Source organism: Pinus tabuliformis, chromosome 2_1 (genome assembly GCF_031772625.1).
Source record: "Pinus tabuliformis cultivar Carrire ecotype Pingquan chromosome 2_1, CPIR1, whole genome shotgun sequence".
In the NCBI taxonomy this organism is placed as follows: Eukaryota; Viridiplantae; Streptophyta; class Pinopsida; order Pinales; family Pinaceae; genus Pinus; species Pinus tabuliformis.
The window spans coordinates 125,971,772-125,995,420 of record NC_142299.1 but is presented as its reverse complement, the minus strand read 5'-3'; the positions used below and the strand labels follow the sequence as shown (position 1 = coordinate 125,995,420).

Sequence of the window (23,649 nt, the reverse complement as noted above, 5' to 3'; positions counted from 1 at the left end):
GGTCGCGTATATGATTGTTTGAAGAAAGGCAGTAGGGACAGATTCAAGAGAAGGATCAGTTTTGCTCTAGTTAATAATAATGATGTGTGGATATGATGGTTAGAAGTGTTTTGGTTCTAACTTGATATTGATGATGTCTTGATACTTCTTATTGATATGCATGATCAGACAGATGGCACAGGTTTAGAGGGAGCATATGGACTTAATGCATTATTGGCATTATGGTTAATAGTCCTTGGTGATGATACTTATATGGATAAATGATTCATCTTGCTATGGTTATGAGTTGTTCACATGGTTCTTCGATCAGATTTATGGTTGATTCTCTAATGATGCTTGCATGGGAAGCACTTAGCTTGAATTCACATCTTCTTGATGTTGAGTCACTCATATGCTGTTGTCGTCATATGCATAAAGATCATATATTACAGTTATGATTCATTTCATTCTTGGCACAAATGGATGAGGATTGTTGGCTGGATATAGGGATGATTATTCAAAGTTGCATTGTTGGAGACATGATGATAATGAGCTCTTATCTATATGATGATAGGATTGTTTCATACATATGTTGATTAATGCAGATATTCCCAATTGGTGATACTTGATTCATGTAAATCTGGATGGCTATGATGTTTCTCACATAGAATGTGAAATTCTGTTGATGCGGACATACCTTGATGATTCATGCACTAATGCAAGTTGCTGGTCTAGTTGTTGTTGACAGATACTATGGAGCAGATCATAAAGTGTTGTTGCTGATGTTCATCTTATTTAGGTGATGTCATATCAAGACTCATGATGTAATAGTGTCATCTCTTCAGGTCATGTAACGACCTATGTTGGTTTCCACACTATGCCTGGGATGAAGATGTAATGTATTTGGTTTTCATTTTTCAGATATATCCCCACTTGGTTGGGTGATGGATGTATGTATTGAATCTTTTAGGAAGGTCATTTGTGATGTAGAACATCCTTTTGCAGACCTTGCTTACAGTCAGGGGGAGCCTGAGCATGAACACCACTATATAGCAGAGCAGACATTTCAGCTTGTTCTCAGAAAGAGCATGATCAGATTGGTGCACCATGACATATACAAAGGGGGAGCTCATTCAGAGATTTCAACAGGTACTCAGGGGGATATTATAATGCTTTGTTGGCATTATGGAGGACGTACAGAAGGAGATCTTGGATGCTGGTCTGATTATTGCTGCAATCTATCTCTTTCATGGTCATTTATGGTGTTTGGTGGATTATGTTTCTTCTTTACAGATCTCGTTCATATTCAGGGGGAGCATGCTCTTAGGGGGAGCATAACCCTTTGCCCTTGATGTCAAAGGGGGAGAATGAGCTGAAGATTTTGAGGTTTCCATCAAGTCCAAAGGGGGAGATTGTTGGCATTATGATTCTGGTATGGCTTTATGATACATATGTTGTACTTGATGGCAACCCACTCATCTCAGATAATAAATTATAGTGTAGAGAAAAGTTCACGCACTTATATGCAGAGAAAAGTTTATTTCATGTAGAGAAAAGTTCACGCACTTTTATGCAGAGAAAAGTTTATTTCATGTAGAGAAAAGTTCACGCACTTTTATGCAGAGAAAAGTTTATTTCATGAAGAGAAAAAGTTCACGCACTTTCATGCAAGGAAAAGCGCGTATATGTTGGAGAACTTACCTTTGGTCCATGGTAGTTAGTCCTTGGTATTTGAACCTATGGTTTTGGACCATGGTACGCACTTTCATGCAAGGAAAAGCGCGTATATGTTGGAGAACTTACCTTTGGTCCATGGTGGTTAGTCCTTGGTATTATTGAGCCCCATGTTTTTGGGCCCCTTGTATTGGTTATCTATGGTATTGATCCATGATTTTAGGAAGAATCTTGCCTATATAAAGCAAATGAGATCACTTGGCTAATTCATCCTTGCAATTGAATATCTTAAGATCTGAAATATTGGGTTATTGTTTTGAAAGTTTGATCTATGAAAGTGAAGTTGAAAGCGAATCTGTGAAGGGTGATCTCTCGAGCGCTGCAGCTACGGAAGTGCGGAGGCGCCACAGAAGGCGCAGTGCGGAGGCGCCACAGAAGGCACAGTGCGGAGACGCCACAGAAGGCGCAGTGCGGAGACGCCACAGATGGCGCAGTGCGGAGACACCACAGAGGCGCCACAGAAGGCGCAGTGCGGAGGCGCCATAGAAGGCGCAGGGCAGAGACGCCACAGAGGCACCACAGAAGACGCAGTGCGGAGGCGCCACAGAAGGCGCAGTGCAGAGGTGCCATAGAAGGCGCAGTGCGGAGGCGCCACAGAAGGCGCAGTGCAGAGGCACCACAGAAGGCGCAGTACGGAGGCGCAGTGCAGAGGCGCCACAGAAGGCGCAGTGCGGCCACAGAGGCGCCACAGAAGGCGCAGTGCGGAGACGCCACAGAAGGCGCAGTGCGGAGGCGCCACAGAAGGTGTAGTGCGGAGACGCCACAGAGGCGCCACAGAAGGCGCAGTGCGGAGGCGACATAGAAGGCGCAGTGCTGAGGCGCCACAGCAGGCGCAGTGCGGAGACGCCACAGAGGTGCCACAGAAGGCGCAGTGCGGAGGCGCCACATAAGGCGCAGTGCGGAGGCGCCACAGAAGACGCAGTGCGTAGACGCCACAGAAGGCGCAGTGCGGAGGCGCCATAGAAGGCGCAGTGCAGAGGCGCCACAGAAGGCGCAGTGCGGAGGCGCAGTGCGGAGGCGCCACAGAAGGCGTAGGTGCGGTGGTCGCGGCACCACAGAAGGCACAGGTGTGGAGGTAGTACAGATATCCGCAGATCTATACCAGTGAAGTTGCGATCCCTGCTTAAAATTTGTTTTAACTGCCTTTGACTATTCTGCAGGGTTTTGGGTGCATAATTGATGTTTGGTTACTGGTATTGAGTTCAGATAACAGCATGATTAATGACTTATCTTTATGTACTAGATTTGGTTGATAACTCTCATAATATCATTGTATATGTATGGATCTGGTGATTGGGTGATTCAGAAGGTTGTTTGATTATGAGCTTCAATGTTGTTGTTGGGTCCAGTATGAAAATTGGATGAAAAGTGGCCTTTCAGATTATGTGTTGTGCTTCAGTGTATCTAGTCTGAAAATTGATGAAACGTGGTACCTGGAGGAGAGAAGATTGTAGGCCAGCGCCTATGTACTAGTATCTAAGCTAGTACAAAAGCTAAGGGAGATCTTTGGAGCATGGTAGAAGGTAGCAGCCTACGTACTAGTAAATGGATCGGCTAGTACAAGAGCAAAGGGGGTTGTAGGTCCCGTACTGGTATAAGACTGCACCAGTAGAAATATTGTAAAAGGATTTTCTTATTAAGAAGAAGATTGAGATGACTTGCAGCAGGTGGTTTTTCTCTCGCATTGGGTTTCCACCTTATATCATGGTGTTCATGTGTGTGCCTTATGTGTGATGATCTATTCTCTATTACGGCATCTGTTATCTGATAATATGGTTGATAATGTTCTAATGCACTCATTGAAGATCATTTAACTTAATCATAAGAAGTTGTGGAAGTAGCATATATGAATCTGATTATGGAAATGAAAAGGTTTTATTAATGTGATAATACTGATTCACCCCCCCCCCCCCCCTCTCAGTATTATTTCCAACACTTAGTAGTAGTGTGATTTATTATGTAATTTGCACAGTTAATTGCTTCTGCCCAAAAACTAAGACCAAGTCCTTTAGATTGTAGCATACAATTAGCAATTTCCTTTAAGGTTCGATTCTTCCTTTCAGCTACACCATTTTGTTGTGGAGTACATGGAACAGTATGTTGCATTTGAATTCCATTCTCAGTGCAAAATTTGATGAATGTGTTTTTAACATATTCTCTGCCATTATCAGATCTTAGCTTAAGAATTTGATGTCCAGATTGTTTTTCAACAAAGGCCTTGTAGGCCAAAAATGTGTTAAATACTTCACTCTTGAGTTTTAAGAAGTATACCCAAGTGCGTCTGGAGAAATCATCAATGAAATTTAAGAAATACTTGCAGCCAGAGAATGAAACAACTGGAAGTGGACCACATAAATCACTATGCACAAGCTGTAAAGGGGCTGAGGCGTGCCAAGAGGCATGCTTTTCAAAACTGTCCGATGATGTTTTCCGAGTACACATCCGGAACAAACACCATCTCTGCAAGATACCATAGGAAGACCTGTCACCATATTTTCTTTACATAGATGCTGAAGGGAGCGATAGTTTAAGTGACCAAATCGCTCATGCCAAAGTTTGCTCACTTCATCGCTATGAGCAACAAATACTGAGGGAAGATTTGATGACCCAAAGTTGTGAAACTTATACAACCTTGTAGAATCATTAGCAATGCTAGTAGCTAAAATCTATTTAGGATCTCTTAGGTCCTTCATTACAACATCATGAGGTGAAAATTCAACGATTTTACCTTCACCTGAATGAGTTATCTAATATACAGATAGAAGGTTGCAGGATAAGGTTGGAACGCATAATACATCATTAAATTAACCATTGTCTAGATGAACAGTTCCAGTCCCTACAACATTAAGAGATCTATCATCACCAACATATATATTTTTGGTGTTACAATCATTTAAAGAAGAAAACATGGCTTTGTTTTTGGCCATGTGATAAGAAGCTCCAGAATCAATGAGCCACTCATGAGAATGAGAAGAAGAAGATACATTTAATGCATAACCAGGCCGAGATGATTGACAACCAAATGCAGAAAGTGCCATTCCTGAAGATGAAGTTGAAGTTGAAGAATGGTCCAAATGGATGTTATGTTTCTTCATCACTGCTTCCAAGGCTTCCATCTTCTTAAAGCATTTGGATTCTAAGTGGCCATCTCGATTACAAAAGTTGCAATGTCTATCAGTCTTCTTCCATTTGTTTTTATTTGTCTTATCATTTTGTTGAAATGATTTTTCATTTTGAGGCTGAGATTTCTTAGGACCCTTGTTTGGTTTAGGACCATTCTTTTTAGGATATGACTTCTTAGGATTCTTTGAATTATGTTTCTGTTGGGCGGCTAACGCTTTCTTGGAAGAGTTTCCAAGATTAAGAAGACCAAGGTGTAAGAGTTTTTCTTGTTCTCTTATTAAAGAATCACAAAAAGAGTCAAAGGAAGGGGACTTGTAGTCCGTTCCTTGAGAAATGAAGGCTTCTCTTGTAGAATGGAAGGTGGAAACAAACACAGAGTAGGCTTGTCCCAACTTAGTAAGAATGGAATAAATAAGGTTACTATCTTCTTTCTTAACCAAAACACCTTCCAAGAGATATCTAAGGGTCTTGAACTTGGACAAGAAATCTTCAATGCAAGAAAAATTATTAGGGTCCAATGTAAGCAACTCATTTTCAAGTTGATGGGCTTTAAGTTCATTTTTAATACCAAAAAGTTTATTGATTTGTTTCATTGCTTCATCAGGAGTATCAAGTTCTGCAATATGGAATCTAAGATCTGGAGAAATAGACATCCCTATCAATCCACGTGCTTGATCTTGCCTATTTTCCCATTAAGCAGCCTTATCTTCATCCTTCGGTTTCTTTTCTTGGCCTGAGGCTATTCTGTAGAGAAGTTTACTTCTAAGTAAATCCTCAATGTAGGACAACCATTGGAAGTAGTTGGTGCTGTCAAGGGTAACTTGGTATTGACTTTCCATTTCAACGGAAACTCATGCTAAAGATGTTGAAACTAAGTGTTCCAATGGATAGATCTCGAAAAATTAGGCTGGTTTAAAAAAACGGCTTCCGGATGAAGAAGCTATGGCTTTTTGAAAAAAAATTGATGAAGTCGCCGACGAAGTGCGGGAATGTGCAGAAATGAAAAAATCCGCCTCCAAAAAATGGAGACTTGAACCCAAGACCTCTACTCTCATAAATTAGCTTTGCACCAAGTGAGATATACAAAATGTTTGAGAGAGAGAGAGAGGGGGGGGGGGGGTTGATGCTTTGGGTTGCGTGTTTGCTTTGAGAAGGCTTTTTTTCCCTACAAAACAAAAAACACAAAACCCAACACGGACATACAAAAAAAACGAACCTTACGGCTCGAAGTTAGCTTTAGCCGAAAAACTAAATATTTTCAAAAATGAACCTTGCGCCTCAAAGTTAGCTTTAGCCGGAAACTAAATATTTTTCTCAATGTTTCTGATTTTCCGAGATCACACTAAGGCACAGGGAAAAGAGCATACACATGAAAAAAATCCTTCCTTTTTGTTTATGGTTTGCCCAGATCGCACAGAGTCGCACGGCAAAGAGCATATGAAGAAATGAAAGGTATAGATCCGGTAATAAAAAAGGCTAAATAAACCGAAACCGAAATAAATAGAGAGAAAATAACTGTAAACTGCAAATAAACACTGTATACCTCTAGATCTTAAAAATGACGCAGCTAGGGCTACCGGAAACCTTTTCGCGTGAAACGAAAGGGGTTCCTCACTGGAACAGATGCTCCCAACACAACAAAGCAGTCCTCTCGGCCCGAAAGCAGTCAAAAATAGTAGATCTAGGAAACGAATGTCGGATGCATTTCTACCGGCTTCAGATTTGGATCACCAACGGACGCGACCCTCAAATAGCTCTGATACCATGTAGGAATTTACAGGATAAGTTCCTCAGACAGAACACCAAAGGACACCACTCACAAATAGATCACAGATCAATACACCAGTATTTTGACGTGGTTAAAACCCTCAAAGAGGGAAACAGTCCACGGCCCGAGCCAACGCGGCCACTTCAGGAAATTTATTAATAAAAGAATGAAAATTTACATATGTTTCTCTCATAGACGGATTACCCTACAAATGACCCTCCATGCTCTTTAAATAGAGATCATGGACCAATCGGGTGTTAAGCCACAGATCAAGTGTCGGTAATACCGAGGAGAGAATGAACTGTCGAATCACTACATATCGTGACCGTCGGATTGTAAGTTACAAAATGTACAAGGTAAAGAAACACACTTTACCTAACTCTATACTAGACCAAGTTGTACTTAACTATTTCCTATGTGTCGGAATATCCTAACATGAAGAAGGTACTGTGTACAATATATTTTTACCGTGTGGTGATTGGGGAAATGTATTCTTAGCTATTCCCTGTCTTTTGAATCTATTTTTGGATTCAGTTTTTCCTTTTGAGGCATTTACACGCTTGTATTAGCCATTTCAACATTTTAACAAGAGGACAAGTCTCATTTTGGGAGGCTTCGTGCAACACACATAGCCTAGGAGGGGTGAACTACTCATCAAATATTTGTGTCATTATTTGCTGATGATATCTTACTGAACAAATCTGATTTAAAATGATAAACAACAAAATGAAATAACCCTCATGCATACATAAACACCTATATAGTTGTTCAAAATTCTTTGTTTATTTCCATAAGACATGGAGTTTCAAGCAAGATCATTTTAATTATATATGAGTCTTTACTTCTATTATTTCTTTAGGCAGAGTTTGTAAAGTGCCAGGTAGCTTCTAGATCTCATCCTCTCTTTAGAGGTGACATATCCGGTAAATGCCCCTACAGTCTATCTCTATATTAGAAATAAGAAGTTCTCATTGACATAAATGAAAATGGATACCTTGCACCCTTTTTTCAAGTACATTCCATTTTCAGATCATCGAGTCATAGTTAAAGTTAGTTAATGAGTCAATAAAGGCCATATTAATAATTGTAAGTGATTGACCCGCATTTAAAGAAGGGACCACAATTAGTTGTAAATGGGCCATGGTATTAAATAGTTGGTATTAATAAGAACCATGGTACTGACCCATGGTATTGCATGTATGAATCCTATATAAATGATAGAGACTCCCCTTGAGGAGCATCGTGTTTTATTTTGTCATCGAGCCCAGCTCAATTGGAGGTTGCCCCATCGAAGAGGCAAGTGAACATTGTTTTCCTTTCTAAATAATAAAATACACGTTGTTATTTCTTATTGTTTTTTGTTCTGGGTATATTTCTTCGCATATTTGGTATCCAGGTATCTTCTCGCAAGTCAAGAGCATAACATCTGTTGACTCATCCCAGAGGAGCTCTCATTTTGAGAGTCATTGTTTAAATTTTATTTTTTAAAAAGTGTTATATTGGTGATGTAATTCTGGTTAAAAGATTATTGTGGCATTTAGTTTGGCCACTAATGTCACACATTTGTGTTTGTGTTGGAACTTGCCATTCCAACAATAGACAAATTTATTTGCAAGAATGATTAACGACCAGAGATAATGAAGACATGACAGTGAAGACGGCATTAGAGGAGCTGCATGAGAGATTGGAAGATGATGGACAATCGAGTTTGTGGAACAGACTCATGGTGTAGTATGAGTCACATATTGTAATTAGAACAAATATACATGTCATATACTCTTTTGTAATGGTTAGTTGTGGGCTTGAAATGTTTTATGTACCTGCTGTAAGACCCAGAGAGGTATGCATACCTTTTTTTATGTTTTCCCTCTGTAAGAGAGTTTTAACACCTTAGAAGAGTGCGTCATGCGGGATGGATACACTAGGGCGACCATATTGGTTTTAGACTCCATGAGGTGAAATTTTATATTTAGGGGGAGTTCATCAAGAGGTTAGATGAACCATGTACGTGAAGGACTTCCTAGTAGACTAGCGGTTGCAGCGGTTGGGAACCGATGCATTCCGGTAGATGGTTGTTCCTTTATATGGACATCGACAATTGCATGAATAAGGTACAAGGTGTAATTATGAGACTGGACTAGATGTAGATCTCGCAGATTGATATTGAGACAGGTAGTCATTAGGGGTGAGTATTGGAAAATGTAATTCCACTTGTCTGAGTTGTGACTTTCTATGTAAAGAGTCTATTCCTATTCTATACGAGTGGTTTCTCTAGTTTGGTGTGTGGTTGAGATATTCTCTCAACCAACTGATTGTGTGTCTAAGATAGTTCCCCTATCTTGAAGACAACGCTTCCTGTGTATATGTAATATCATATTTGATTAATGAAATACAAATTTCCTTATGGAAATTTAACAAAATATCCATGATAACCTATTTACAAATTAAAATCTTCATATTAAAATTAAAGTAAATCTTCATAATTAAAAATTTTGTTACATATTTTTTTGTGTATATGTTTAACTTAGATATTATTTTTTAATAATAGCAAGCTCATATATTCCAGTATGATCTAAAATGATGTAAAATTCAATCCCCTCCCTCATGTCTCACAACTAAACTTCAAAATAATAAAAATAATAATTTGAAATATTACACTAATATACATCAAACTCATATGGGATATATATCTGAAAGTTTTAAATGCATTCAAATTAAAACTAAATTGGTGGAATTCATCACCAACCGAAAGGTTTGAATCAATTTCAATTAAAACTAAATTGTTTGGTAGTTGGAAAAATGAAAATATATATAAATCACAATTTTAAGATAATGGTTTATCTGGATGATGTATGTCAATTATTCCAATTAGTTCATCATTGATCTGATGAGGCATCCAAGAAGTTGACAATTTCACAATGACTTAGAAAATAGGATGGGATTGTGCATCTTAGGCCACTCAATCATGAATACCTATCAAATCATCAGCAGAACAACGACGATGGTACGCAATATTAAAAAAATGTTATAAACGTTATGGAATAATTATAATAATCGGAAATCTTTTATTTGGTTTGTTAAATATTTTTTAATTTTATAAAATAAAACATTATAATTTATTTTTTTATCTATTATTATTTATTTGTAAATTTTAATGCGTATTCTGACTCACATTGATCAATAATTGTAAGAGTGCGTTTTTCTCTCCTTGATAACCGATGATCACCACTTGCTTCTCCCAATTCAGAACTTAAAATCTTTCATATAAAAGGAATATATAATCGTGATTTGGTATGTTTACTTGAAAAAGGCATAGAAATTTTATCCAGCGATGTATTACTTTGAAGTGATGATGGTGTATCGAAATAATAAAAAAACTCAAATGATTATTTGTTGTAATTATTTATTAAAAACATATTATATAACCATTTTATATTCTCATTATTTATTAAAAATATATTATAGAGATCCCTATAGACATAGGGGCTTATGTAGGTATTCATTTTTTATTAATTTTTGGCGTTGACTTTTTATTAACGAAGTATTTAAACATTCCAAACTTTTCCAAAAACATTTATTAAATATTTTTTTAGTGTAATTTTTTTTTTAAATTTAATTATTTTTTATTGATCTATATGTGTTTTTTAATGTCTTTTTGGTATTTAATTTTGATTTTTTTAGTTTAATAGTGTTTTTTTTTTAGGTTTTTTTGATAAGTTATTATTATTTCTATTATTTTTTTTAATTATGTTTTTAATTTTATTATAATACATTTTGTTTATTTTAATGTTTTTTTAAGTTTGTTTGTTTTTTTTTTTTTAAATTATATATTTGTTAATTTAAAAAAAAAATCATAAATTAAGTTTTTTTGATATATTTTTTTAGCTTTTAATTTTTTTAATTTTTAATTTTAATTTTTTTTAGTTACTTTTTGTATTCAAGCTCTCCATAATAAATTAAGCAAAGTCTTTCAATAGAAATTATATAAAATAAATTTTTGGTCAACATCTTTCAAACCAACAAGTGTGGTTCATCATGAGGACCACATGAAGAGACACACCATGACAAAGGCTTAAATAAGAGCAATGTAAAGACGTAATTTCAAATAACGGCTATATTAATAATATTTAAATTATGTTATTAATTTACTAATATATTAAAAACAAATATTATTAAGTAAAAGCTATATTAAATGGCTAGTTTTTGAAAAAAGAAAAAAAGAAAAAAAAATTAAATAATGATATTATTTTATTAATTTATTACAAATATTAATAGGTGACGACTATATTAAATGGCTAGTTTTTGAAAATAATATTTAAATGAATTTATTAAAACCAAATATTACTATTTTTTGAAAAATAATATTTAAATAATATTATTAGTTTATTAATTTGTTAAAAATATTAATAACTAACCACTAGTTTTTGAAAAATAATACTTAAATTATGATATTAGTTTATTAATTTATTAAAAACAAATATTATTAAGTGACTGCTATATTAAACAACTAGGTTTTGAGAAATAATATTTAAATTAATTTATTAAAAAAAATCAAATATTGAATTGAGACTTCTGTGATCCATATCAAATTTTTGAAGAATTCTTCGGCGAAAATCACATGGAGAAATTTTTGTCGATGCGTTTCGAACCAACCTGTCACGCCCCCAAGCCTACGGTGGTCTTTCAACCGTGCCGGCGAGGTGCGGCACCACCGAACACTTTCTTTTTAACAATACTCGTGCACATGGACTACGCCTAATTCACTTGTCCTTACTTAGTTTGTGTTTCGCAACCAAGTAAAATGCATTTACCCTTTATACTTAATGAAGCCCATACTCATTCATTATCCAAATGCAATTAACCAAGAACAATAACAATTGCACACAAGTATAAAGGGAGGGGCAACTCCCGGAAAGTCTGCCCAACAATATATTATAATCAGTCTTTCTTCAATAATACAATACAAGTGTGCTTGACAACTTCAAGCCAACACTTAGAATAATTTACAATCAAGGCATAGACAGCCTTTACAATACATGTACTAACTTCTTACGGTAGGAGGGTGCTCACCCGAGACACCAAGAACTCCACCTTCAAGTCCTGCACAATCTGCCTCAAACCGCACCTTGAACACCCCACGAACGACTTCCGGTAAATCTGCGCCTTTCACAAGAGGAGCGCATGAGATATGCGCACTCCTCTTTTCTGCGCACTTGTTTTACCCCTGTCCAATGCGTAGAGGAAGTGCGAGCTTGTTGAGTGAATGTCCAAATGATCCTTGTGTCCTTTCCATATATACACAAGGTAAGGTGAATGTATGGGGTGTGCATGCCTTTAAGGCCGACCCCAAACTCATGCCAATACGCCCATACAATCTCCCATAATGTATGTCGGCCTTGCCATGTGCAAAGCTTCTCAAGCCAAGGTATAAACTCGCTCAAAATGACACTTAGTCATTTTTATGTGCGCTCCTAACGTCGCACTTTAACGTCGCATATCCGGAGGATCGTCGCATATTGTTCGCCCGCTCGTCGTGCACGGAGCGCCCGCTCGTTGTGTAAGGAGCGTCCGCCCGTCGCGTTGACCGCCCGCTCGTCGTGCACGCCTGCCCGAGTCGCGAAGGCCTTACATCCTCCTCCACCTGAAATCGTTGTCGTCCTCGACAACATACCATCTCGGTAGCCATCCACCAAGATCAATATCCATGATGTCGACTCCCCCATATAAGGCAAAACATCCCTGCAACATATGTAGGACTCCATCTCCACCATGTCTCATCTTAGTAACTAACTGTCACCAAGATACTCCATACTAATGTATGTCATATATCAGATGTCCATGATCATTGACCACCCTGTTACAATCTCCACATGCTGCTCCATCGTGGAAGGCTGGTCCCTTCATCCAAGCTGCCTGCTCACTGCAACATATCGTGTCGACCTCATCATGTGTCGTCCTCATGTGAACTGCTGCCATGATACTCCAACACAATGCTAACACATCTCTGCACACTGCTGGTCCTCATGCCTGAACTAGTTGGGTAGCTAATCCAACTATCACGCCCAAACCATGAGAATGCACATCCTCATGTCACCATCAGTCGTTCCTCAAAGCATCCTGTCACATCCTGAACTCGATCAAGAATCCATCTCCATATAAGTGTAAGCCATGCTCAGGTCCATGAAGTAGTCCTCATCTCATCCGCAACATGCTGTCCATGATGTTTGGTGTCAATGTGCTACATGAAATCAGCCACATCTATCCCAACATCATCCATATGTGTATCTCCTCCATATGAAGAGACCATCTCATCAAAATCCAACTCTCGGTATGCCACATCCAAGTCCATGAAGCTACCTCCATCACATCTACAATGTGTCAATCCTCAAGTCTCCATAGAAACAAGTATACACCTGCCTCATCTATCCATGTGCTGCTCATGATCATAGATCAATAAGCTCTCATGTAAAAGGTAGTTGAGTCTCGGCTCAACTCATGCCCAAAGTGTAGCCACCAAGGCATCATCATCATCGTAACTCCACCACTCCAAAGTGTCTCATATCGATCCTCCACATCAAGTCACTCTTTCAAGCCATGCCCACATATGTACTTTGAAAGTATGCATCCCATACTGCATCAAAGTCCCTGGCCTCAGATCCTCAATGCATCAAATCCTCTAAGTCCACCAAGTATGAAGTCCCCAAAAGTCACAACAATCTCATGTCATCATGAGCTCCATAAGTCATCCCTAACCAACACTCTAGCAAGCATACAAGTCTCGGTCCAAAGGTCCCTGCAAGATGCCTCAGCTCTTCATGTAGTAGGAATGCTCCATAGTCCGCTCACAACTCCATCCAAGTCCATGGTCTTGTTGCATAAGAGTGTACAACCTCTCCATAGGCTCATAAGTAATAAATCTCCATGTCGCACTAGCAAATCCATCTGCACAACAGTCCTGCCTTGGCACTCCTCCTTGGATGTCCATGACACCTCTACAAGTGCTCCCACATAATGTCCCTGCATAAGACTGCCATGCTCCATGTCTCCAACCTGATGTCCATGACTATGTTGTCCATGTAGTCCAACCAAGTAGACCCATCACAACAGTCGGTCACCCTCATCCAAGTCTGCAATTTTCGGTTTAGTGAACTCGGTCACCCAACCATATCATCATCATAAGTCCCTTCCATCATAGCTCCCCCACTGAAGGTTCCACCAAGACTATCTCTTTGTCTCGGCCATGAGAAGTCCACCCAAGCATCATCAAATGTGTGCCCTCCTCAACCTGTCCATGAGTCATGCCGGGCACTTAGCCAATTCTCCATATGGCTAAAGCATGACCCAATCCTCCACAATGATCATCAAGTTCCACCCTTGTCACGGGCCTTTGTACCTTCTACCATAAGGTCACAAACAACCCCAACAAGTCCTGCAACAATCAACAATCCTTGTTCATCATCATGAGGCTCCTCCATGTGAGTGACCTCATCCACAAATGTTGACAAACTGCACGATCCTGGTCCAGGTTGATCAGCCTCAAGTTCGTCCTCCATCATGTCTTCATCATCATGAGGTTCTTCCATGTGAGTGTCCTCACCCCTCCATGCTCACAGACTGCATGATCCTGGCTCAACTTGATCAGCCTCAAGTCCATCCTCCATCATGTCTTCATCATCATGATGTTCTTCCATGTGAGTATCTCCATCTGTCCATGTCCACAAACTGTATGATCCTGGTCCAAATTGATCATTCTCAAGCTCGACTTCCATCATGGTCATGTCTGCAACATCTTCAATCATCATCACTTCCTCTTCCTTGATAGCATAATCTGCAATTTTACCTTGCTCCATTGTCCAACCAAGTTGAAGAAGCTCTCCTTCAACATTCTTTTCCAAGACTTCAAGCTTATCTCGGATCCGGGGATTCTCTTCCTTCAACCTCTTCAACCTGTATAAGGTAAGCAAGAGCTTCCCTTCACCTTCTCCCAAACTTGCCATGCCTTGTACTTCGTCTTCCCCGGTTCGTACTTCGTTTGGTCCACAGATGCCCAAACCGTGTATACCTGCCCACACGCAGTCCCACTTGCCCATCTGACAAGTGCCCAAATCATATGATCAGCACGTAGTACCACCTGCCCAATGCTACGACACCCGGTTCCAAACTTTACCAGCTTCACCAAGTTCCTTGCAACCGTGAACCAGCCCTTGTTCCACTTCGTGTGAAATGACTTCCTTCACCTGCAAGTACCTGCTTCTACTGTCACGAGCAACCTTGCTCAAATATCAACCTGAACACGAGCAAGCCTTGCTCTGATACCAACTTCACTTCGGTGAAGTTGTGTAGCAGCTTCAATACACGGATTAGCCGAGCTCTGATACCAACTGTCAAGTTGTGTATCAGCTTCAAACCTTCACGAGCAAACCTTGCTCTGATACCAACTTCACTTCGGTGAAGTTGTGTAGCAGCTTCAATACACGGATCAGCCGAGCTCCGATACCAACTGTCACGCCCCCAAGCCTACGGTGGTCTTTCACCGTGCCGGCGAGGTGCGGCACCACCGAACACTTTCTTTTTAACAATACTCGTGCACATGGACTACGCCTAATTCATTTGTCCTTACTTAGTTTGTGTTTCGCAACCAAGTAAAATGCATTTATCCTTTATACTTAATGAAACCCATACTCATTCATTATCCAAATGCAATTAACCAAGAACAATAACAATTGCACACAAGTATAAAGGGAGGGGAAACTCCCGGAAAGTCTGCCCAACAATATATTATAATCAGTCTTTCTTCAGTAATACAATACAAGTGTGCTTGACAACTTCAAGCCAACACTTAGGATAATTTACAATCAAGGCATAGACAGCCTTTACAATACATGTACTAACTTCTTACGGTAGGAGGGTGCTCACCCGAGACACCAAGAACTCCACCTTCAAGTCCTGCACAATCTGCCTCAAACCGCACCTTGAACACCCCACGAATGACTTCCGGTAAATCTGCACCTTTCACAAGAGGAGCGCATGAGATATGCGCACTCCTCTTTTCTGCGCACTTGTTTTACCCCTGTCCAATGCGTAGAGGAAGTGCGAGCTTGTTGAGTGAATGTCCAAATGATCCTTGCGTCCTTTCCATATATACACAAGGTAAGGTGAACGTATGGGGTGTGCATGCCTTTAAGGCCGACCCCAAACTCATGCCAATACGCCCATACAATCTCCCATAATGTATGTCGGCCTTGCCATGTGCAAAGCTTCTCAAGCCAAGGTATAAACTCGCTCAAAATGACACTTAGTCATTTTTATGTGCGCTCCTAATGTCGCACTTTAACGTCGCATATCCGGAGGACCGTCGCATATTGTTCGCTCGCTCGTCGTGCACGCCTGCCCGAGTCGCGTTGACCGCCCGCTCGTCGTGCACGCCTGCCCGAGTAGCGAAGGCCTTACATCAGTGTGGTTCATCGTTAAATAATATGAAAGTAAGTCTTATCACCAATTTTAACTTCATATTAAACTTGAAATATTTAAGAAAAAAAAATATAAATAATATGAAAGTGTCTTATCACGAATTCTAACTTCTAAAATTTTAATAGTTAGAATTTATTTACAATAGTGCCACCCCTATCTAACCCTCGACTTCAAAATAAATCTATAATTTTTATAAAAATAAATAAAATAATTTACAAATATTGCCACCCATATCTAACCCTCTACTTCAAAATGAATCTATAATTTTTATAAGGAAAAAATAGTTTAGGAACGGTGATCCTCATATAGGAAAAAGAAGAAAAACAGTTTATGAATTGTGATCCACACACAGGAAAAATGACAATAATAGTTTAGGACACATTCTAAAAATGACTAAATAATAGGTTAGTGATCAGATTCTTAGGAAACCAAAGAGAAATTAATCCCAGCCCTTGACTTCAAAATAAATCTGTCAAAAAAAAAAGAGTCAGAAATGGTGGCTTTTCAAGTCTGAGCACGCTCCTTTTTGAGATCCCATACCTGCTGATCACGTCACCATGAATTGTAAGTTTCCGAAACTTGTTATATATACCATATAGATATGTTTGTATATGGTCAAACACAGTCTCGTGATTTCTCCGAAGTCTAAACCCCATTGTGTTTTTGGGTTTTGCTGGAGAGCACTTGAGCGATGGAGGAAATTAGTGGTTTCTGGTACTATGTCATGATTTTCATGACATTATGGTTGGTTTTAAAGGTCATTAATATGTCAAGAAAGGGCGCAGGCAAGCTGCCTCCAGGGCCTCCCGGATGGCCCATTGTTGGGAATCTTCTCCAGCTCGGGGGGAAGCCCAACGAGTCTATGTATCGCCTTGCTGCAAAATACGGTCCTCTGATGACCCTTCAACTCGGAATGAGGACCACAGTTGTGGTTTCATCTCCGGCCATGGCCAAGGAAGTATTGAAGAACCATGACCAGATCTTTTCTGGACGCACTGTTATAGAAGCGGCCAAGTGCCTCTCCTACAGCGACACTTCTTTGGTATGGAACAACTGCGGGCCTCGGTGGCGTATGCTTCGAAAATTCTGCAACACCGAGCTGTTTAGTGTGAAGAGACTGGAGGCCTTGCAGCATCTCAGAAGAGATCAGGTCTTTTCCACCATTCAATCCATTTTTGAGGATTCTATAAAGGCGAAGGGGGTGAATCTTGGGCACACTGCGTTTCTTACCAGTCTGAATCTGTTGGGCAACTTGATTTTTTCTCAAAATATGTTCGGACGGGACTCTCAGGCCGCTGAAGAATTCAAAGAAACGGTCACCAAAATGATGGTAATTGGGGGAAAGCCGAACCTGGCTGACTACTTTCCCTTTCTCCGAATTTTGGACCCTCAGGGGGTGAGCCGCGATGTAAGCAAGAATATTGCCATTGTATTTGAGCTGCTGGATCGATCCGTAGAGGCTCGCCTCCAGAGTAGGAGCGAGGGCAGAACTGATGACAGCGGTGGCAAGGCAAAAGACTTTCTGGACATTTTACTTGAATACAGAAGCGAGAGCGGAGAAACTTTCACCAAGAAAGACGTTATCCCCTTTCTATATGTAAGTCTAATTCTTCACTATTGAAACCTATTTCTCTAATGGTTTAAGAGATATTTTCAACTTTTATCAGGTCAGACTCAATTTGCTGAAATTCTTGATGTGCAGGACATGTTCGTGGCGGGTAGTGAAACGAGCAGTGCCACAATTGAATGGGCAATAGCAGAGGCAATTCGAAATCCTCGCATAATGAAGAAAGCTCAAGCAGAATTGGATGAAGTAATCGGGACAGGTAGAAGAGTTGAAGAAACTGACATCGATCGCCTGCCTTATCTTCATGCGGTTGTGAGAGAAACGTTTCGTTTGCACCCGCCAGCGCCTCTGCTGATCCCTCACAGAGCAGAGAGCAGTTGTGAAGTAGCAGGGTACATGATACCCAAGGACACTCAGGTGCTGGTAAATGCTTGGGCCATAGGAAGAGACCCAACCATCTAGCAAGAACCCACAAAGTTCAAGCCTGAGAGATTTGTGGAGTCTGAGATGGAATACAGGGGGCAAAACTTCGAACTGATTCCGTTTGGAGCAGGAAGAAGAATTTGCCCTGGGCTTCCTCTGGCTCATAGGATGGTTCACGTGGTCACAGCTTCTCTCCTCCACTCATTCAACTGGTCTCTCCCGGATGGCATCACAACAGACACCATGGACATGAGTGAGAGGTTTGGAATCACCCTACAGAGAGCTTCTCCATTAATTGCAATCCCCTCACTGCGCTTGCCCTCTCATCTCTTTAACGATCAGCATCACTAGCAAACTTCTTTCTCTTAACCAGTCCTCTATCTAACTATCACCATTTCCTTGCATGTAGATGTATGTATGGATGTCAGACCTTTCTTGCATATCATCATTTCCTTGCATGGAGATGTATGTATGTCAGACCTTTCTTGCATATCATCATTTCTTTGCATGGAGATGTATGTATGTATGTCAGGCCTTTCTTGCATAATATAATATAATAGGAAAATAAAACAGTTAGTTTATGCTGCTACTCTGAGTAACATAATTTTTAATCATGCAGTTATCATATGCAGATATCAAATTCTATAGGCAAGAAGTTATCTATAATAACAATAATGGGAAGTGATGTTTGTTTGTTGTTCCTCAAATATATCAATTTTAGAAGCAATACTGACTATATTAAAAGAATGAAGGTAGTTCACTGTAATAATATATGTCATGCTCATGTTGGCTTGTCTATCTCAGAGGTGGAGTCAAATATATCAATTTTAGAAGCAATACTGACTATATTAAAAGAATGAAGGTAGTTCACTGTAATAATATATGTCATGCTCATGTTGGCTTGTCTATCTCAGAGGTTGAGTCATTTTAATTAGATAAATTGTTGGAATTCATCACTAATCTGATCTGATGAGTGATCCAAGAAGTTGACAATATCAAAATGAGTATCATGATTTTTAAACAATGCTAATATTTGTAATATTTTTGAATTGAGGATGTGATTGTGCATACTTAGCTAAGGATAGGAGGTCAGTAATGAATATTTATTTAATTATTAGCAAAGTAATGATAAAGTTAGTATTATTATGATATTATAAAAAAGGTTTTAAATGATATAGATTTATTTTAAGTATAGATTTAATGAGTTAAGAGGGATTAATTTTTTTTAAGTGTAATTTTTTTACAGCTTAAAATATCATAAGCGCAATTTTTTTATAGCGTAAAATATAATGTGCTATGTTTCAAAAGTATAAAAATATGCCTCTGATTCACACTTTTTTTACTTCTAATTATTTTACAACAATTTTTTTTAACTATCGCTGACATTATTTTTCTATTTAGAACATAATTTTTTGTTTAAAGGGTATGGACGGATGGACAAATTTATACATCCCCGCATACTAGTTGTAAAATGAGCCTCTCATTATAGCTGACATTATTTTTCTATTTAGAACATAATTTTTAATTTTAATTTTAATTTTAAAGAGGCAGACTCACAAACTTACACACCCCCTCTTAATGAGTTGTAGAATAAGCCTCTTAGCTCAATAATTAATGATATTTTAAAATCATTTATATAAAATAATTAATAATAATTAAAAAACTTCTCAATAATTAATAATATTTTAAAATCATTTATGTAAAATAATTAATAATAATTAAAAAACTTTTATTTGATTAAAAGGAAAAAATATCAAATTGAAAATCATCCCGGAGACTAAACAAAAGAAAAAATTAATTATTTAAAAAGTTTAATGAGGAAAATTTTCCACCGAAATCACATTATAATATTTTCTTAATATGGATCACACAGACTTAAATTCAACCATTAAAAAAGTAAAAAAAAAATAATTAAAAAAAGGAGTTAAAAACCAAAAATAATCTTTAAAATAATATGAAATTGACATGTTAGTGCATTAAGATAAAAGAAAAAGCTATAAAAACCGAAAGAAAATTCTAGAAAATAATATTATGCAACAACACATAATAAAAATAAGTTCAAAATAAATGTTAAGTAATATGTGAAATTAAAAAACTATAAAATATTTAATTATTTATTAGTATGTTTTTACGATTATTTGTTAATAACTGTAAAACAATGATTATAAATAAATATTTCACAGAATTAATGAAATAAATAACAAAAAGGAAAGGTTTAAGACCTATTTATAAACCAAATCAAGTTGATTTGAAAAAAAAATAAAAAAATCTTATAAATAAAACATTTTTTATTTCACAAATTATATAAAATGAAGTTAAAAATAAAATGAGGATTAAAATGACAAGTTTAAATTTTAGAAACATAATATCTATAAATGAAGGAAATAATTCATCCACTTTACCAAATATTTTATCCACTTTATTATTGAGTGTAATATTTTATATATAAATATCTAAAAATCTAGTACTAATACTATCTATTGATGATGGATGTTATGTGATACTATTGATGATGGATGTAATGTTTTCACATAACTAGTTAAAATTATTAGTATATAAAAAACAATGGTTTTTTGAATCTTTTAATGAAACAAAATCTCAAGTGCAACTTGGACCATGTAAACTATAGATATCGATACATTTATTTTAAATGATAAATATCGATACATTTATTTTAAATTTCAAATATTGGTTTACTATAATTTAGAATATATGTTTTATGGAATTTAGGGTTTTTGAATGCTCTTCAAATAAGATTCAAATAAGTTAGTTTGAATTTTTTGGAATAACTTTTTTTTAGGAGATTTCAAACTATGAAACCTGGATTATGTTAAGGAGCAATATCTGGGAACATCTGGTTCAAATTTCAAAATTTGGTGTGTTATATTTTTGGAGTTATATCTTATGAAAGTTAAGGTTTGTAAATGATACTGAAATAAAATTTGAACAAGTCAGCTAGTTATTTTTCTATATCTTCTTTTCTAGAACTTTTAGGCTTTGAAATATTCAAGGATTTTAGGAGACATACAAAAATATCTGTGGTAAAACTTTCAGGATTACATTTGAAGGATTGGGTATGTGGCACATTATACAAGTAAATAAGAAACTAAAGTTTTCGAAGAGCTTTATGAGGCTATGTGTACAACTCTCATCTTTGCGACCCCTGAATTCACAAAAACCTCCAATGTGGTTTGTGATGCCTTTGACCATGGCATTGATGTAGTTTTGATGCCTTTGACTGATATCTACATTATGGATCACATAAGTCTTAGATCTAATTAGAAGGATTATATATATATCTCTTGCTGAATTGAATAATTTCTCTAAGGGAAAGGTTTAACGGTTTTCCCCCCAAGTGGGTTTTCCCAGGGTAAATCTTGTATTATCTTTATGCATCATTGTTTCATTGTGACATCTACTACCCTATTTCTTTTTATGGTTGAATTTACGAAGTATAATTTCTTAATGATTAAATGGAAGTGCTAAAGATAATATATATATATCATTGGAAGTAATTATTAGTTATGAAAATTAGTGTTTGTATCTATTACACTTGAAAAATCAACATGGTATTAAATATTTGATGAAGAAAGGAAACTGAGATCAATCCTTAAAGACTCTCTCTCTCTCTCTCTTTGAAGTAGAAGACTCTCCTTTTATAAAGTTCTATCTATGTCCAATAGTTCTGAGCACATGGATCCCTCTTGTAACAAAGGAAACAAGATATAAGGTACATCAAACTTCAAGGAATCAATTTTGTTCTTGAATAAAATGATGTATTATAATATGTAAAAGATAAGGTGTCTGAACTAGAGGATGATGAAGGAAAATTTAAGTACAAAAAGGCTGAATTAAAGGCACAAAGGATTCTTATTGAATCCATCAAAGATCACTTATTTTCATTTCTCTCAGAATTGCAATATTCAAAGCAAGTTTATGATGTCCTAGTAGGATTATATTATATTGACAACATTGGAAAGAAAATGTCCTTGAGGAATCAACTTCATCACATTTAAATGTCTAGGAGAAAATGTCCTTAAGGAATAAACTTCATCACATTCAAATATCTAGGACAAACATTATAGCCTCTTAATTTTCAAGGACAAATCATTTAAGAGATTAACTTCAATCCATTAGAGAAATTATTTTTGGATCAAAGTAAGTGACTCCTATTAATGGGTTTCTTGAATCATGGGACTCATTTTCATCTAGTATTTTTGGTAGCAAAGAAATTAAAAGTCTTGAGGAACTATGGACCTCATTCAGTAAAAAAGAATCTAGAGTTATATCAAAAAGGAAATATTCAAATACCTCAAGATAATGACTCCCAAGCATTTTCAACACAAGAATGTTGGAGGATGGAAGAAGTTTCACTTCCAAAGAAGAAATGTAGGTAGAAGATATACTCCTCAAGAAAAGAAATATATGTCTAAAATTCAATGTTATCATTGTAACAAATTTGGTCACTACAAAAACAAATGTCCCGAAGGAATGGATAATGGAAAGAGGAAATGAAAGAAACATGCTTCAACAACAAAAATGGATAATGAATTTCCACATCAAAAGAAACCCAAGAATGAGAGTATAGGTGATACATATTATTTCTTCTTTTATTCACTTACAGGTATTATTATTGACATCAATGACATGTGGTTGATATATAGTGGTGCATCTAGAAATATGATAGGAGATCATGATAGTCTCACAAAATTTGTGGAGAAGAAATAAAAACAGAAAATGGAACTTGGAGACAACAACGAATATGTGGCTAAAGGTGTTGGGTTAACATATTTCAAGCTAGAGCCATGTGGAAATATTCATCTAAATGAGATACTATACCGGGTTTGAAAGAAAAAATTGGTTTCTACTTCATATTTGGAAGATAAAGGATATAGAATAACATTTGTTGATGGTCGAGTCCTTGTATGGACCAAAGGCTCAAGTATAGATTATGCTAAAGTAATTGGAGTCTATGAACGAGTGTTTGTATAGACTTATAGGATGGCCAACTCTAGAATTAGTACATAATAGAACTGATTTGTGTGAATTATGGAATAGAAGATATGCTCACATACAATACAAGGCTTTCCTAGCATTGAGGAACATTGTGACCAGTATATAGAGCTCTAGGTAGAACACGAGGAAGCATGCAAAGGTTGTTCTCTAGGTAAGAACATTAAGGGATATTTTCCAAGTAGTGATAGTATGTCCAAGTAAATCTTAGATCCAATCCATTCTAATTTGAGTTGTCCAATGTCTATATCATCTCTAGGTGTATTTTTGTACTATGAAATTTTCATGATGATTTCTCATGAAAGACATGGATCTACTTCTTCAAGGCCAAGGATGAATTCTTCAACAAATTTCAAGAGTTCAAATGCTATGTAGAGCACTCAATACCAAAGAAAAAATCAAGACTCTGAGATCAAATAATGGAAGAGAATACACTTCCAAGGAAATCATTGCCTTTTGTAAATAAGTTGGGATTGAGAGGGAATTGATAGTCCCTTACAACCCCTAGCAAAATGGAGTTGTTGAAAGAAAGAAGATGTCTATTGAATAAGTTTTTAAGGAAATGACTCAT

The 23,649-nt window shown here is 37.2% G+C and overlaps 1 pseudogene across 1 annotated transcript; it reads left to right on the top strand.

Moving 5' to 3' along the window:
- The first annotated feature begins 16,685 nt into the window (after window positions 1-16,685).
- LOC149199093 (geraniol 8-hydroxylase-like) lies at window positions 16,686-18,710 on the top strand (annotated as a pseudogene). Its single transcript, XR_016253752.1, has 2 exons — window positions 16,686-17,672; window positions 17,778-18,710. The product of XR_016253752.1 is annotated as a geraniol 8-hydroxylase-like (transcript).
- Window positions 18,711-23,649: the final 4,939 nt, after the last annotated feature.